Source organism: Sphaerodactylus townsendi, linkage group LG12 (assembly GCF_021028975.2).
Source record: "Sphaerodactylus townsendi isolate TG3544 linkage group LG12, MPM_Stown_v2.3, whole genome shotgun sequence".
In the NCBI taxonomy this organism is placed as follows: domain Eukaryota; kingdom Metazoa; phylum Chordata; class Lepidosauria; order Squamata; family Sphaerodactylidae; genus Sphaerodactylus; species Sphaerodactylus townsendi.
Genome location: NC_059436.1, coordinates 12,895,560 through 12,911,466, shown reverse-complemented (window position 1 = coordinate 12,911,466; position 15,907 = coordinate 12,895,560). Strand labels below are relative to the sequence as shown.

General features: G+C 42.7%; 1 long non-coding RNA gene across 1 annotated transcript in view; it reads left to right on the top strand.

Annotated features, from left to right (window-relative positions):
- The window catches only part of LOC125442023, a 39,726-nt gene extending 24,310 nt beyond the window's left edge, over positions 1-15,416 (top strand). The window contains exon 3 of the long non-coding RNA XR_007245928.1: positions 15,211-15,416. This is a non-coding gene — a long non-coding RNA (uncharacterized LOC125442023). The remainder of the gene's footprint in view (positions 1-15,210) is intronic.
- The last annotated feature ends 491 nt before the right edge of the window (positions 15,417-15,907 follow it).

Here is a 15,907-nt window from a genome sequence, read left to right as displayed (position 1 = left end):
TTTATTCTGGGCATAAGCTTTTGTATGCACGCACACTGCTTCAGAAACCATTCAAAACCTTATACCCAGAATAAAACAAAGTTGGTTTTAAAGGCACCAGTGGACTCAAACTTCTTCCTGCTGTTTCACACCGACACGGCTACTTGCCTGAATTTGTTTTCAAAATATAACTATTCATATAGATTTGTTACATATACCAAATATGATGTCTGACAAGAAAGTAAATGAAAGAAAATAAAAGTTTAATGAAAACAGAGAAGGTGAATTGATTCAAAACAAATGCGAACAGGCTGTAAAAATTTGAAGTTGTAAAAAGTCCACCAAGTATTGTTGTTCCTGTAAGAACATAATCAATGCTGCCAACATCCTTCAGTGCTGGTATGTACACAGGACATTTCCAGGGAAAGTCTGGGAAATGGATTTGATCATCTGCAAATTACATTGAATAAAACTAAGTGGAGCAGTCAGATTTGATCTCAGTTTTTATTTTAAGAGACATGGCCATGTTGGTATAATACTGGTATTCATTAGGTCACTGATCACAGTGCCTTTTCACACTAGCCCTGCAGAATAAATGGCTTCTGAACTTGGGCAGAGTTCCTCAACACAAACATCAGCACCACCTCACATCTAACTGAGCAAATTGAGCAAGATATGTTTGCAGCCGAGAGGAGGTAAGAGCAGGAAAAAAGCAACGGGCCCCATACAAAGGCAGCCTCATAGGCCCCTGGGACACCGGGGCCATTTGCAGAGTGCCGTGCGAACGGCCCCAGGGGGTGCATCGACTGCAACTATGTCGGTGCACCCCCGCTTGCTGGCCTGTGCAGAAAGGGTCTGATGAGATCAGACTATACCATGCCACCTGCCCTCCATTTTTATAGTTAGAGCGGAATAACTGTAAAATTTATACACCTAAAATCAAGGTATAAAGGATTTGGTGATTAGATATCTGTTATGAAAAAGAATTTTACTCATTTTTCTGTTTTACAGAATTTACTACACATTCTTTGGAAATTGTGGGTGAAAAATTCCCAAGTTAGCAGAGTGGTCTTGGTCAGCGTTTCTTTGATGTACTGGTAAAAATTAGCTTTATAAAAAAAGCTTTCTTAGCAAAGTCAAGGGCTTTGTGTTTTTTCCAACTTCCAAGGTTTATCTGAAACAATGACAAACGTTCATTCCCCATCTAGTGTGTCTCGCAACTCGTGGAGAGTACTAGCTATGGACAAGTTGGGAGAGGAGGAAGATTAAGTGTGGCATTTGTTCAGGTGGTTGCAAGACTTTGTTAGGGATGTTTCAGGAAAGGAAGATTTATGGCTGCGCTTAATGAATGCTAATCATTCTTTTATCGGGCAGAAGCTGTACAAACATCCCTCTACACTGTAAGGTTAAAGTGAGTTTTAAAAGTTAAGCTCGGGGAAGTAAAATATCTCTGGTGCTTGGTTCCTGATGAGTTTCTGCTTCCCCAGGCATAATTTGGACTAGTGCTACTGAAGCATTTCGATACAAGAGGCCTGTGCAATTTTTCTTTACATCGACTATAGATTAGGATCTTCAGAGCTTTGTTGGATGATATACTCAATTAGCTCACAAGGGGAGGGGCTCACACCATCTAATGATTCCACAAGAGAGGGTCAGCCATATATCTCTTTAACATCTTCTGAGACCAGATTATAAGGTCTCCATTCCTTCAATTAAATTAGTGAGTACATTACCTAGTAATTATTAAATTTTAATTCCATCTTTCCTCATAGGAGCTCGGGTATGTGTATCATTCCTTGTTCCGTTCCGTCTTCGCAACAACCCTGTATGGTAGGTTAAGATGTGAGAAAGAGGCAGGCCCCAAATCCTCCATGTCAGAGTGGAGATTTGCACCAGAGTTGCCTAGATCCTAGTCTAACACCTCAACCACTACATCATGCACAAACCAGAATATAGACTTGTAGGATGCTAAACCAGGAACCATGTTGTAGTTGGTCAATAGTAGACATCAGAGGTCATGACTGTTGATATTCTATAGAAACAGGATCAAACTGAGAGAGCCATCATGGTGCAGTGGTTAAGGTGTTGGGCTGGGATCCAGGAAACCCAGGTTCAAATCCCCACTCCGCTATGGAAACTTGCTGGGTGACCTTGGACCAGTCACATACGCTCAGCCTTGACCCTGGCAAGCATTGAAATGAAGATCTCCAAGGATTATCAGTGTGTGACACAGAGACAGGCAATGGCAAATCATCCCTGAACGTCTCTTGCCTTGAGAACCCCATGGGGTTGCCACAAGTCAGTTGTGATTTGAAGGGAAAACACAAACACAGGATCAGACTCACATCACAGTACCACGGACAGCTCCCAGTTCACCTTTCTAAATTTTACTTACCAAGCTACTCCAGTAGATCCACAACCATCTCTTGGGTAACCAGGCATACAAAATCTTTACACTCTACAATAAGGCTGTTATAGGTTCTCTGAGCTGTGTGGTCATGGTCCTAACATTTTTTGCTCCTAACATTTCATCACCATCTATGGCTGGCATTTTCAGACGTTTGTAACAGTAAGATGTGTTGTGCTCCGTGGCACAGTGTAGAGTGATTGCATGGTGGGATATATGCTTTGCCCACTTCACGGGGTAGAGGGGGGAGGCCAATTTGCATGCATCTGGGTGAAGTTCATTTAGAGGTGTATTTTCTGTTGTATTAGCATGTGTCTGGGTGGAGTTCATTTGTATTTATCTTTGAATGTCTCTGTTTTGGGGTTGTTGTTTTTTTAGTACTGGTAGCCAGATTTTGTTGATTTTCAGACTCTCTCCATTTTCACTGAAATGATCCCAGTGTTTGTGGATTTCAGTGGCTTCCTTGTGTAGCTGTCAGAGTTTTCAGGAATGTCTGGGTCCTCAAAAAAAGATCCTGTGTCCAGTTTGGTTTAGCGTTTGTTCAGTTACTGCTGATTTCTCAGTTTGGATTAGTCAGCAGTGCCTTTCCTGTTCTTTAACTCTTGTCAGAATGCTGCATGTGGTAATCCCTTTGTATACTTTTCCACAGCTGTGTGGTAAGGGTGTCTCTCTTGTTCTTTGCTGACCACAGGATTTGCTGCATTTAACTGGTGGGACTGAAGACTGAAGGTTATGTTTTTCCATCAGTTTTCTCATTCAATCAGTGATCCCCTCTATGTATGGTAGAAATACTTTCCTGTGGGGGGCTGTTTTTCCTCAGTCCTCAGTCCTGAATTTTCCCCTCAGTTTTATAGCTCTATAGCTCTTCTGGTTTCTGTTGTGCAATAGCCAGTTGCTTGCAGAAATGTTAGGAGCAGAAACTACCAGATCATGTTCACAACATCCTTCTAATTTTAAGACCAGTCAGCCAGGAACAGATGCAGAAAGGGAAGCAGCTGCCAAGGCAGGAATGTCCCATGTGTGCAGCTTCCATAGTTAACATATTTAATGGCTCAGATGTCTAAATTTCTAAAACTTCTGCTGCTGTGAGGAAAGTGTTTTTAATTCTGAGCAAGCTGGTTTACTTTCTTGATAAATGAACAAGGTTAGTAGATTATGGAATGCTGTGTACATTGTGTACCCTGATTTTAGTAGAGTTTGGCAAAGTTTCCCCTTATGTCCTTGTAGACCAGATAGTTCAATATGAGTGAATGGATTTATAGTTGATGATTGTTAGGCCAAAAATTGAATCTGAGTCAGTGGTGTGATGTGGCAGCCAAGAAAGGCAGTGCGATTCTGGACTGGGTCAATAGGGGTATAGTGTCTAGATCAGGGGTAGGGAACCTGCGGCTCTCCAGATGTTCAGGAACTACAATTCCCATCAGCCCCTACCAGCATGGCCAATTGGCCATGCTGACAGAGGCTGATGGGAATTGTAGTTCCTGAACATCTGGAGAGCCGCAGGTTCCCTACCCCTGGTCTAGATCATGGAGTGTCATCGTACCTCTCTATTCTGCATTGGTCAGACCTCACCTGGAATACTGTGTCCAATTCTGGGCACCATAATTCAAGACAAACTGACAAACTGAAATTGACAAACTGAAATGAGTCCAGAGGAGGGCAACCAAAAGGGCGAGAGGTCTGGATTCCACGCCCTATGAGGACCTGCTTAGGGAACTGGGTAGGTTTAGTCTGGAGAAGACAAGGCTAAGGGGTGACATGATCACCATGTTTAAATATTTGAAGGGATGTCATGTTGAAGAGGGAGAAAGCTTGTTTTCTGCTGCTCCAGAGATTAGGACAAGGTGCAATGGATTCAAAGTGCAGGAAAAGAGATTCTACCTAAACTTTAGGATGAACCTCCTGATGGTAAGGGCTGTTCAATAGTGGAATACACTGCCTCAGAAGTTCTGGAGTCTCCTTCTTTGGAGGTTTTTAAACAGAGGCTGGATGGCCATCTTTCAGGAATATGTTGATTGTTCCTGCATGGCAGGGGGTTAGACTTGATGGCCCTTAGGGTCTCTTCCAACTCTATGATTCTATGAAAACCATGTCCAATGAGTGCTTATTAATACTTCCGTATCACTCTGGAGGCAAGTCTCAAGTGGAATGCTGCAGGGTTCTATGCTACACCCTGTGCTGTTCAAAATTTTATAAATGATATGGCTGAGGGCAAAGAGGGAATGCTTATCAAATTTCCAGATGACATGAAGCTGGGAGGCATAGTTAACACCAAGGAAGACACTCAGGATTCAAAATGATATTGACAAGTTGGGGCAACACTGACAAATTGTTAAGTATTACATTTAGGTATGTTCCCCCCCCCCAAAAAAAAAAAAAAAAAACAGAAGCACAAATATAGAATGGAGAAAGACCTGGCTTTGCAGCAGTACATTTGAAAATTATCTAGGTGTCTTCAATGATCAGAAAGAGAAGCCAGCAGTGTGATGTGGGAGCTAAAAATATAATGCATTTAACTGAAGCATCATGTATGGATCATGGGAAATAGCAATTCATCTGTACTCCATTTTGGTTAGCCTCATCTGGAATACCGTGTCAAGTTCTCTGTATCACACTTGAAGAAGGACATTGACAAATGTACCAAGTCCACAAGAAAGTGACCAGCATGGTGAGGAGTCTGGAAACCAAGCCCTTTGTGGAACAGTTGAAAGAGCAGGACATGTTCAGTTTGAAAAACTGAAGACTTAGGGGAAACATGATAACTGCCTTCAAATATCTGAAGGGCTGTCAGACAGAAGACAAAACAGTCATCAAAGAGTGAATCACCCCTTGCATCTCTTTAGGGTTCAGACCTTGATATTGGGTTCAGATCCGTTATATTGGAGCTATCTTTGGAAAATTCCAGTTTAATCTCTAAATCCAAAGAATTCTGGACCATAAGACCTTCTGAGTAGACAGCCCTGGCACATTGCCGAATCCTAAAGACTTCTCCTAAGATTCGGGGTACAATGGATCATCCATCATTTTTTTCCTAGCTTATTGAATAAGAGAGTGTTATGTTAGCAAGAGATACTAATAACAAACAGTCCAATGCATCCTCTTGATGTAAACTAGATATAGTATATTGAGTGTTGATTTTCTGTTGCAATGTTTTCATCACAGATGTGGAAAAGAACCTGGAATGCACAAAATACTTCAGTAGCAAAAGATGTGCAGAAGTAAAACTGGAAAATGAGAACTGAACAAAGAAAGATTTTTATCTGACTGTTAGAAGACCTACTGGAACACCTTCTACATTTTAAGGAGCATTGAATGAAAGTCCCCTGTTATCTCCTTCACTCTGTTGAGCAGTAGCTAAGAATTTGTGCTGCACAGCTGGTTCAAATTTCACTTCAGCTATAAACTCATCAACAGCCTTATCAAGCCATTTTCTTCCTCTCAGCTCCTCTTCTACAATATGGGATTGGTGAGATCCTGGCCTGTAACAGACTTCCTTCTGTGATTCCTCCCGAAGATGCCAGCCACAAATGCAGGCAAAATGTTAGGAACAAGATCTACCAGACCACACAGCCTGGAAAACCCACAACAACCAGTTGAATCCAGCCATGAAAGCCTTCGACAATACATTAAACCGCTCAGTGTTTACGGACATTCTTTAATGGCAAGATATAACTTTCCCCCTGCAGCTGCTGCATGGAGCAAAGGAGATAAGTGTTTCACACCGGGCACCTTTTTCATGCTTCAAAGACGACTCAAGGTTTTATAGCTACCCCACTGGTTTTCAGCACCAGAGAACAATGAGCAGCTAATAGAATCCCTCCATTCAGATTTCCATACGACCGGGGTCACTGTTGCTCTTTGTCTCTCAACAGGGAGGGTATTTCATTGCTATTCTCTTGGTTTCATTCAAGACAGACTGAGTAGATGTCTGCTACACCTTAATATCTACTAGCCTTGCAAATACATAGCTGTTGTTGTACCCTTTTCCACCACACTGGAAAGGAAGCTGGCTCAGAAACATTTCAGGAAAAAAGTTGTAAAAGAGAAATGGATTAAAAGAAAAATGAAATGTTTCCAGAACCAAAGGGGGGAAAAAACTGTGAGAACTCCATGGAGGAAATGTTGTAAATGGTGTGCATAGAAAAGGACAGCATTGCTCATTTAGATACGTATCAGCCTGTATAGGCACAAAGAAGGGATGCATGCAAGGGATTCTATGTTCTACAAGCTCATCACTTTAATGACCTGATTGTGATGCTTGCTACCTGATGCTTGCTTCTTCTTCACCAATCAAATTTGTAGAATTGGCAAAAGCACCTGCAAGCTACAACAATCAGGCCCTGTAGCAAATGTGTATAATGTACAGGCATAAAGCTGCTCAAGGTGAAATTTGACAACAGCTGTCAAGCTGATGTGACCAGGAGGTGGCTTCACATATATTTGGGAGAGTCCACATAAAGTAAGGTTGCCTGGGGATCACGTTCATGTTAAAGTTTTCAGCTTGTGTACTACTGAGATCTTCCTCAGGTTACATCACCTAGCAAAACAATCTCATAGCTGCATGCAGACATCACAGTCTATGTGATGGCTCATTATATGGTAATTGCAGCAGACTTCTCATGTAAGGAAGTAAATCTGTCTATGCAATCTTATTATCGATTACTCTGCTACATCGAGCATGCAAAATTGTGTCATTATAGCTTGCTGTGTAATAGATGAGCAATATCTTGTTCAGTCAGTCTTTACCATACCTTCCAGGAATGCTGAGAACCTTACATGGATCAAGCCCTTTTACCAGTTTTCCTCTCTGCTGTCTGTCTGTCGTTTGATTCCAGCACTGTGTTGAGCAGCTTTGAGGCTGTGAAATAGCTTTTTGTACTACAGCACTGAGGTCCAGTTGTGCCTTTCTAGATACATGTTCATGTGTGAACATGCCCCAATTGAGATAGTTCAACTGCCTTTTTCCTTTTTAACCGCAGGGCAGACACTGTACCATAGTAAGATCCAAGGCTTTCCCTAAAAAAGCCATGGGACTTGATGGGAAGAAGTTGTTGATGATGATGATGAAGAAGAAGAAGAGTTTAAATTGATATTCCCCCTTTCTCTTCTGTAAGGAGACTCAAAGCGGCTTACAATCTCCTTTCCCTTCTCCCAACAAACACCCTGTGGGGTAGGTGGGAATGAGAGAGCTCCCAAGAACTGTGACTAGCCCAAGGTCACCCAGATAGCATGTGTTGGAGTACACAAGCTAATCTGGTTCACCAGAAAAGCCTCCACAGCTCAAGTGGCAGAGCAGGGAATCAAACCCGGTTCTCCAGTTAAGAATGAAGAAAAAGAAGAGCAGTCTGCATATATAGTGCAGTGAGGCAGACAAGAGTCATAGGCAATGTGTAGGCTGAGATGGTGGGTGGCACAGCATTTACGGGACAATGGAAGACATCTGGACTTCTCCAACCACTTGTGACATGACAATATTTAAAAATGTACCGATCGATTGAGATCTACAGCAACAAAAAAAGCGCAAACAATGTTTGTTTCTCTGAGTTTGGACCACGACACCATTACGAAGAAAATTGTTTCACGGCCCTACAATCCAAGCCAGCCATCTCTGCCTCTCTGGCGATTACACATTCATTGTGTGACATTTATTCAACCACAGACATGAAGTCCCTTCAATCTCAAGCTAACTCAAATCAACGGCTGTCATTCCCCCCGCTACCCCCGCCAGGCTGGGCGAGCAGAAGGGTGTCAGCCCCCTGGATCCAATCTGCAAAAATGATATGATGGAAACAAATTGGCTTGTCAAAGTGAAAGTGCTGTCATAGTATTAATGGACATAATAGCAGATTACGTGGCCTCATGTCACACAATGGAATCAAAGGAAAGATCAAAGTGAGCTAATATAGCAAATGGTTAACAGGAAAGACATGCTAATGAAATAAAAACACTTTCCCTCTCCACCTCTCTGAGGCTTCCGTGGAATGATAATTGATACTAAATAATGTAATTCGAGCACTGGCAATAGTCTCTTAAATTTAGGCAATAAATGGGCCGGTGCTTTATTCTGCCTCCTTTTTGCTAAATTTTTGTCAGATTGCTGTCACTTCCAGTGTGTTTTATTCACCCAGGGCCTCTACATTATCGTTAATGCAGCAGACAAAATGCAAAGAGCATCTTCGACTGATGTCTAATTTCCACTTGACCTTGGATGTGTACACAGACTGCTGGTTGGCAACGAGTTTTGCTGGAGGGCCGTTTCAAAGGAAGAGGCCACATCTGCAACCTCATCTCTTGCCAGCCAGGTCAAGTGCTCCAGGTGCCATTTTCTCCTCACTTTTCTTGGCCTCTAGGCTGGCAAAGAAAGGGAACCAAGAAAGAACTTTCAAGGGGATGAATTGGACTGGAGGGCCTTTAGTTGCTGACCCTGCATTTGGAAATGAGGAGGGGGAGAGATAACTTTGAATGAAAACCTTTGTCCCATCTTGGTTGTGTGCTCACAGCCACAATCAAGCCCGTGCAGAAATAGGGCCCATAACAGCAGAGTCCTTCCCAGCGACAAGGGCTTCAGTCTGTTGAGTCAGGAACGGCAAGAGGCAAGCTGCACAAACCAGATACCTTTGATGCAGCTAACTGTTGGGACTTAACAATGTCATGTGTACAAGTAAGAAGATCCTGCAAGGAGCAGCTTGTTCTAGCAAGCTTCGGGGGTAGAGACATAGGCTCTCAGATGTTCAGAACTAGGGAATTCCCTATCAGCTCTTCTTCTGGATCAGCATGGCCAATTGGCCATGCTGGTAGGGGCTGATGGGAATTGTAGTTCCTGAACATCTGGAGAGCCGCAGGTTCCCTACCCCTGTTTTAGCTAGACAGGACCATATGGGGGACTATTTGCATTCTTTACAGTGCTTTTCCTTGTCTGTCTGCAAAATGCTATACTTCGCCTTTTTTCTAGAACCTGCTAGAAATCTTTGCCTACTAATAAGGCTATTTCTTTTCTCTTTCCTGTCTCCTGCTACCTTCTATATAAAGTTTTGTTATTCTTTTAATCATTGTGATGTCCTGACTCCCTGCACAGTCACTGGGCTGACCCTAAACAGACTGAGCTCATATACAGTGGAGCAGCTTCAGAAAGCTGCAGCCAGGCCACAACCTTCTTGGGCAAAGAGTGCTGCTCAAAGGCCCATATTCACTTCTGAAGTTTCATTCGTGTAGCACTCAGGAACTCTCTAGCATAGTGGTTCCCAACCTTTTCCCCCCACTCACCTGGCAACCCATTTCACTAAAATTATACCCCCACATTGGTAAACACATTATGTAATTTTTTTTGCATGCACCCAAACACTCTGGTGCGCACCCCTGGGGTAGCAGATCCTTTGAAATCTTTCAGAACTAGCAGCACATCTGATGTGTGGGTGAGCTGGATTCTGGGGGTTTATGCCTAGATGTGCTCCTTTCTCCTCCAACTTGCTATTGCTAGCTCAACCATGTTATGTGGGTCTTTCATAAAGGTGACTTACAAGCTCCTTTCCCTTCCTCTCCTCACAACAGACACCCTGTGAGGTAGGTGGGGCTGAGAGAGTTCACAGTGAAATCCAGCTGCAAAGTGCATTGAAAGTGGATTGAAACTGCATTATTTGGCATGTGTGGAAGGGGCCCTAGTCTCTCAACTCCAAACCCAATGCTTTAACTGCTACACTGCACTGGTTCTGTTTCAAAAGTATCTAGTGCCAAACTTTCCAAGAGATAAGTCAATACAGGAGAAAAAAGTCTAAAGGATAAAGCTAAATATAAATGAGATTTATCCCCACCCCTTGAGAAGTTTCTTGCAGCAAAATTAATCAAACAAGGACATTCCCTAAAACCCTTTTTTTATTTTATTTATTTCAATAAGCTCACATGAGCTACTTCCCTAGGGGAAGGAACAATTCTCTGCCACCAACAAAATTAATGCATAAAGATAAGGATTTGTTGTCTTTTGCATTTCTAAATCCTGTCGCTAACTTTGAGCTAAAGACTAATTTCAGATTAATCTGAACTGCACCGTTTCAACAGCAAGTTGCTCACTTTGGAGCCGCGGGGAGGTGCGGGGAAGAGTCCTGAAAAAATGCTCAAGGTCATCAGCAGTCAAGATGCACCAGAGTTTTCCTCCTCATTTTCATTTAAGACTGAACATATGAGAGTGGAGACCCAGAGGCTGTTCTGAATGCAAGCGCTGGAAAGTGTGAAAGAGCAAGTAAGCATGGTAATGGGGCTCAGGGCATGCCATTCCCTTGCCATGCAAAGCTACCATCAAAAATGGCAGTCATGAGTCAAGACGTCTTGTATAACTCTGCCTACTCATTTACATAAAGTACAATGCAGTTGATGTCCTAACAGAGGCATGCTGTGGTGTTGCCTCACTCTGCAGGCAGCAGTTAGGAGCATGGAGCAGAGAAGGTGAAATGCAGAGATGACAAGGTTTGGAACAATAGGAACTCTTGTCAGGGAGCAAGATGGGGAAATTTACACAAGGCTACCCTGTGTACCTCATTTTGAGGATTGGCATGATTGGGAATGTTGCATCCCCCTTCTGCTGTCTCTCTTTCTACGGGACCCTACAGCAGTGTTAAAAAGAGTTCCCACAAGGAACTGCACACCTCCAAAATGGTGACAGTGCCCATAGGGTGCTCCTAGACATGTTATTGTCTAGCTTGGCCCTCTCCTCCCACCCCCACCCCCACCCTTAGACAATGAATGCCATTCCAGTGTTAATCAAGATTCACTCTTTCCTCCTCTTCCTCAGCACTGAAAGATAACTAGTGGCCTTAATATCAACCCCCTTAGAAGTGATTCAATAACCTTTCTGAGCTGAAACGTAGTTCTTCTTCTTACAAGTTACCTCATGTACTTTTGTGGGGGGTGTGGTCTTCTGTAGTAATTTAAGGGTAAACATTCTGCTTTATCTACCAAAGTGCAAAAAAGTTGATTTTTTTTAAATGCATAAGTTTCCTTACAGGGATGGGCTGTCACTCAGCGAAAGAGCATTTACATTGCACGCAAGAGGTTCCTGGTTCAATCCCCAGCATGTCCAGTTATGAGGATCAGGTTAAAGGTGTGTGAAAAATCTTCATCTGAGACTGTGCAGAGCTGCTTTCCAGTGGCATAGCGCCAACAGGGCAGGGGAGTTGAACATAAAAAGCACCCTTGTATTGCGACCAATCATTGATCCATCTGTCTCAATATTGTCAACTCCAACTGTTTTTTTCTAGCTCAGTGCTGATTATTTTGACTGACAGTGGGCATTTGCGGCTTTGGGAGGAGAAAGGTCTTTCCTACCCTGTGAGCTCCTTTTCCTTGGGAAGGGCAAGATTTAACTGGAAAACTTTTGTATGCAAATCGTACACTGTTGCACAGACCTGTCATTTTTTCAAACTGAAACTGCAATAGCTGCCTTTAATACTCCTCTTACTTCAGTCTGTGCTCAAAGCTGATATCTGAGCAAAGGGCTTGTCAATACACAGCTCATGCTCATAATTCTGCACGACACCAGATTTGGTCATCTAGCCAGTGTTTTGCACTGAGTCAAGTGTAGGGCAAACAATATGTTTTGCTCAGCTGGGGACACTGATTTTTTTTAAAAAATCCTGTTATTTGATAGCACAAATTAAATAACCTTGGAAAGGCTATTAGCATGCTGTACGATCTGGCATGGTGCTAACATATGATTAGACAAAGTTAATTTGTTTGCATTTGATATCCATCTCCATATAATGGGTTTGTTTTGTACAGAGCAGGCCATGTGGCTTTTGGAAGAGGTTAGCCACTTGATGATAGATTGGGTCATTCCAGGCTATCATTCCAACCCAATCGTTTTCCAGGGACAGAGACTTTGAAAAGGATAAACAAGCAGGAAATATCCTATGTGTATTGAAAATGTCACAGAGAACACATTTGGCAAGTGAACATATCTATTTTGAAGAAGAGGAGGAGGAAAAAGCGGAGGAGTAGTTTGGATTTATACCCCACTTTTCTCAATGGGTAAAGAGGCTCAAAACGGCTTGCAAACTCCTTCGCTTCCTCTTCCCACAATAAACATCTTGTGAGGTAGGTGATGCTGAGAGAGTTCTGAGAGAACTGTGAATTGCCCAAGGTCACCCAGCAGGTTTCATGAGTAGGAGTGAGGAAACCAACCTGGTTCTCCACATTAGAGTCCACTGCTCTAAACCGTTATACCACTTCCTGAGGGCCAAACTTGATAAAACTGGTGAAACCAAGTTAACCCTTGAGACATACCACAATTTTAAAGAGTGAGTTCCTTAAGGACTCCTTTAAATTATGCTGCAGGGATAAATTCTGGTTGGGACTACCATGATGTAGGAAGAGTAAAGGGTCCTCCCTCCCTCTCCCCCTGTGCTATTTTTCTGGCACAAAATGGCACTGGGAGGATTATTTGCCTGTAAAAACAGTTTTTAAAAATATGAATGTTCTCCAAATTTTGCAATGTTAGCATCAACACAGCATGGATCTGTAACACATACACCAATTAACATGATCAGGTATTCCTAATCATAATCTCTAAAGTGTTGCAAGAAACTGACTACAAATAGCCTGCACAAATTGCTCACTAAGACTTTGATTCCCTCCTCTCCTTTGCATCTTTCTTACTGAACAATCTTCCCAAGACCTTACAAGTCCTCTGGAGATCATAGTGTTAGCAAGGCCTTCATCCCCTGCCTTATGAAATATTGGATTTTCATATAATTTCTTACACTGTGTGCTATAAAATGCCAATTTCCATGTTTGAATGGGTGGATAGCAAGTGTCCAAGCTGAAAGCAAGCCTAAGGCAAAAGGTTTGTTTGCAAGATTAAATCAGTGAATGAGTTACTCCAGTCAATAGAATCTGGAAGCCTCATGGACCATGGACATATCTGGATTACCACACTCTGCTAAACTGTTGTGACACAATGGACCCCAGAGAACTCCCTTATACTAGATGTTGCATTTAATCTACCTTTGAGAAACCATTTCCTCAACAATTGCTTCTTCCCTGCATTTCCTCCACCCTTCAGATACAATCACCCTAACAATTGATCCCTTCCTGATCCAATCAAAGCCTCAGCCAAATTGAATACCTGGGCAGAGTCCTTTTGAAGACTCTCTATTCAAAAGCCCATCAAGGTTTTCCTGATGTAATCAAAGGACCAATTGGCCCCATTGTCCTGGGAAGTAGAAACAATAGATAGAGCTATTAATTAGCTCAAGCCAGCAATCCCAGCATGGGAAGTCCAAACAGATACAGGAAAATGAAAATGAAACTGACTTGTTCCCGCCCTTACCTGTGCAAAAGGTATAAAAGTACTGTGTACCCCAGAGTCAGCGCTCTTTACTGGCTAAACCTCTCTTAGTCTAGTTGGTTGGAGACATGATATCATCCTTCACATTGGATCCCTATGCTGGCATAGGAATCCTTGACTTCTTCAAGATCTTCTCTGCAGAATTTAGGTAACGTAGAAGTCCCCTGCTCCCCTCTTCCAATTCTATCATCCAAACCTATTCCTCACCTCCCTTTTTATATCATTTAGGAACTGTGTGTATGCTTCTCCATATCTTACTGTGTGATTGTGTGCAACCAAAATTTATATAAAAGTATTTTAAACTACAATTTGGTCTGTTGTGTATTCTCTGTAGAACATTTCTAAGCCAATTCTGGTATAGTTGTCTATAAGATCCCACCCAGCCTGCTTCTCGCACTGCCAAGCTGAGTAATTCCCCATTGCTATTTTAAAAATAAGTTCTTATACTGTTAAGCTGGGTAACAATAGAATCATAGAGTTGGAAGAGACCATAAGGGCCATCAAGCCCAATCCCCTGCAATGGAAGAACACACAATCAACGTACTCCTCACAGTTGGCCATCCAGCCTCTCTTTAAAAACCTCCAAAGAAGGAGACTCCACCACACTCCAAGGCAGTGCATTCTACTATCAAATAGCCCTTACTGTCAGGAAGTTTTTCCTGATGTTTAGGCGGAATCTCTTTTCCTTCACCTTGAACCCATTACTCCTGGTCCTAGTCTCTGGGGCAGCAGAAAACAAGCTTGCTCCCTCACCAACATGACATCCCTTCAAATATCTAAACATGGCTATCATGTCACCTCTTAACCTTCTCTTCACCAAATCATACCCAGATATTCTGTTCCATTCTGGTGTGTAGGAAGTCTACTAGATAGATGCACCAGAAACTCACAAGTGCTGACAGCGCACTTGATCTGTGTGGTCATCATCACATGTGAATTGGTCAATGTTTTTTCAGGGGGAAATCTGCATATTTTGCATTTGGAAAAACCAGGGTTTGGGTTTGGGTGAACAGGAGCTGTACCTGCATAGAAAATCCATATTTGCCCAATACACATCAGATGGTGACCACACTGATCCCATTTCCAATATAAACAGCTTTCAGCTAGTTTCAATTAATGTAACAGAATGCAAACTCTTGTCACAAAAGCATTAATCAACACCATCCTTCTCCAATAACTTTTCTTTGCCATGCTCTCACTACCTCACATTGTTCCTGGCTGCTACTGGTGCAGCATTGAGTGGAGACATTGACTGCATCTCTGGAGAAACTGGGAGAGCCAAGAAAGGTCACTTTTAAATTGTATTTTATAGTCTTCGGCTCAGAATAACTTTTGAAACACAGTGGTCCGTCTTGGAGATAATATTGAATGTTGTGCCGCTGAGCCTGTCATAAAAGTTCAAGTGTCTTGTTTATGTATTTGTTTTCAACTTTAATATATGTTGTGCAGTCTTTATTGATCAGTCTTTTTCATAACCTTTTTCTTCCAGCCTTTCATTAAACTTTGGGATCACTCCTCAAGAAGACCTCCCACCAGGCTTATTACTGAAGAAGTCCATGTTACTGTTGCTCATGTTGCTACTTTTTGGGGAGATATTTTTTTAAAAAATTCTTCACACTCACCCATATCTAAGGTCATTTCCCCACTTACCTGCTGCTGCACGCTACTCTCCCCAAGTAGCGCAGGGTCCCCCGGCACTCCACTACAGAGAGTGACAGCGCCCAGCCGCCCGACACTGCCACTGTCGCGCCCCTTCAGCGTGCATCATTCCTGGCACTCCTCAAAACAGCGCCTTTTGATGACCCCGCAGAGCGTGGGGTCATGGGGATGCCCGAGGCCTTCCAGAAATGACACCTGCAGCTGGAGATGGCAGCATAGCAACCTTTAATTCGGTAAGTGGGGAAACGACCTAAGATGCTATGGTTACCATGGGTTTTTTTGGTCATAGTTACCTGAATTCATGGCTAGAGGAAGGTCTCTATTTTCCATACAAGATTACCCCCCCCCCCACACACACACACATTCTCCAACACCACCAGGGAAATATATGTGTTATAAAGTATGTGTTCACTTGCTTTCTAAATCTCTTCATAGTGATGATCAATTGTGGGACTCCAGCAACTGACGTTCTTCAAAACCCTGGTTACTCATTTAATGGAAAAAGCAGTTATTCTCATTCGTGTTTG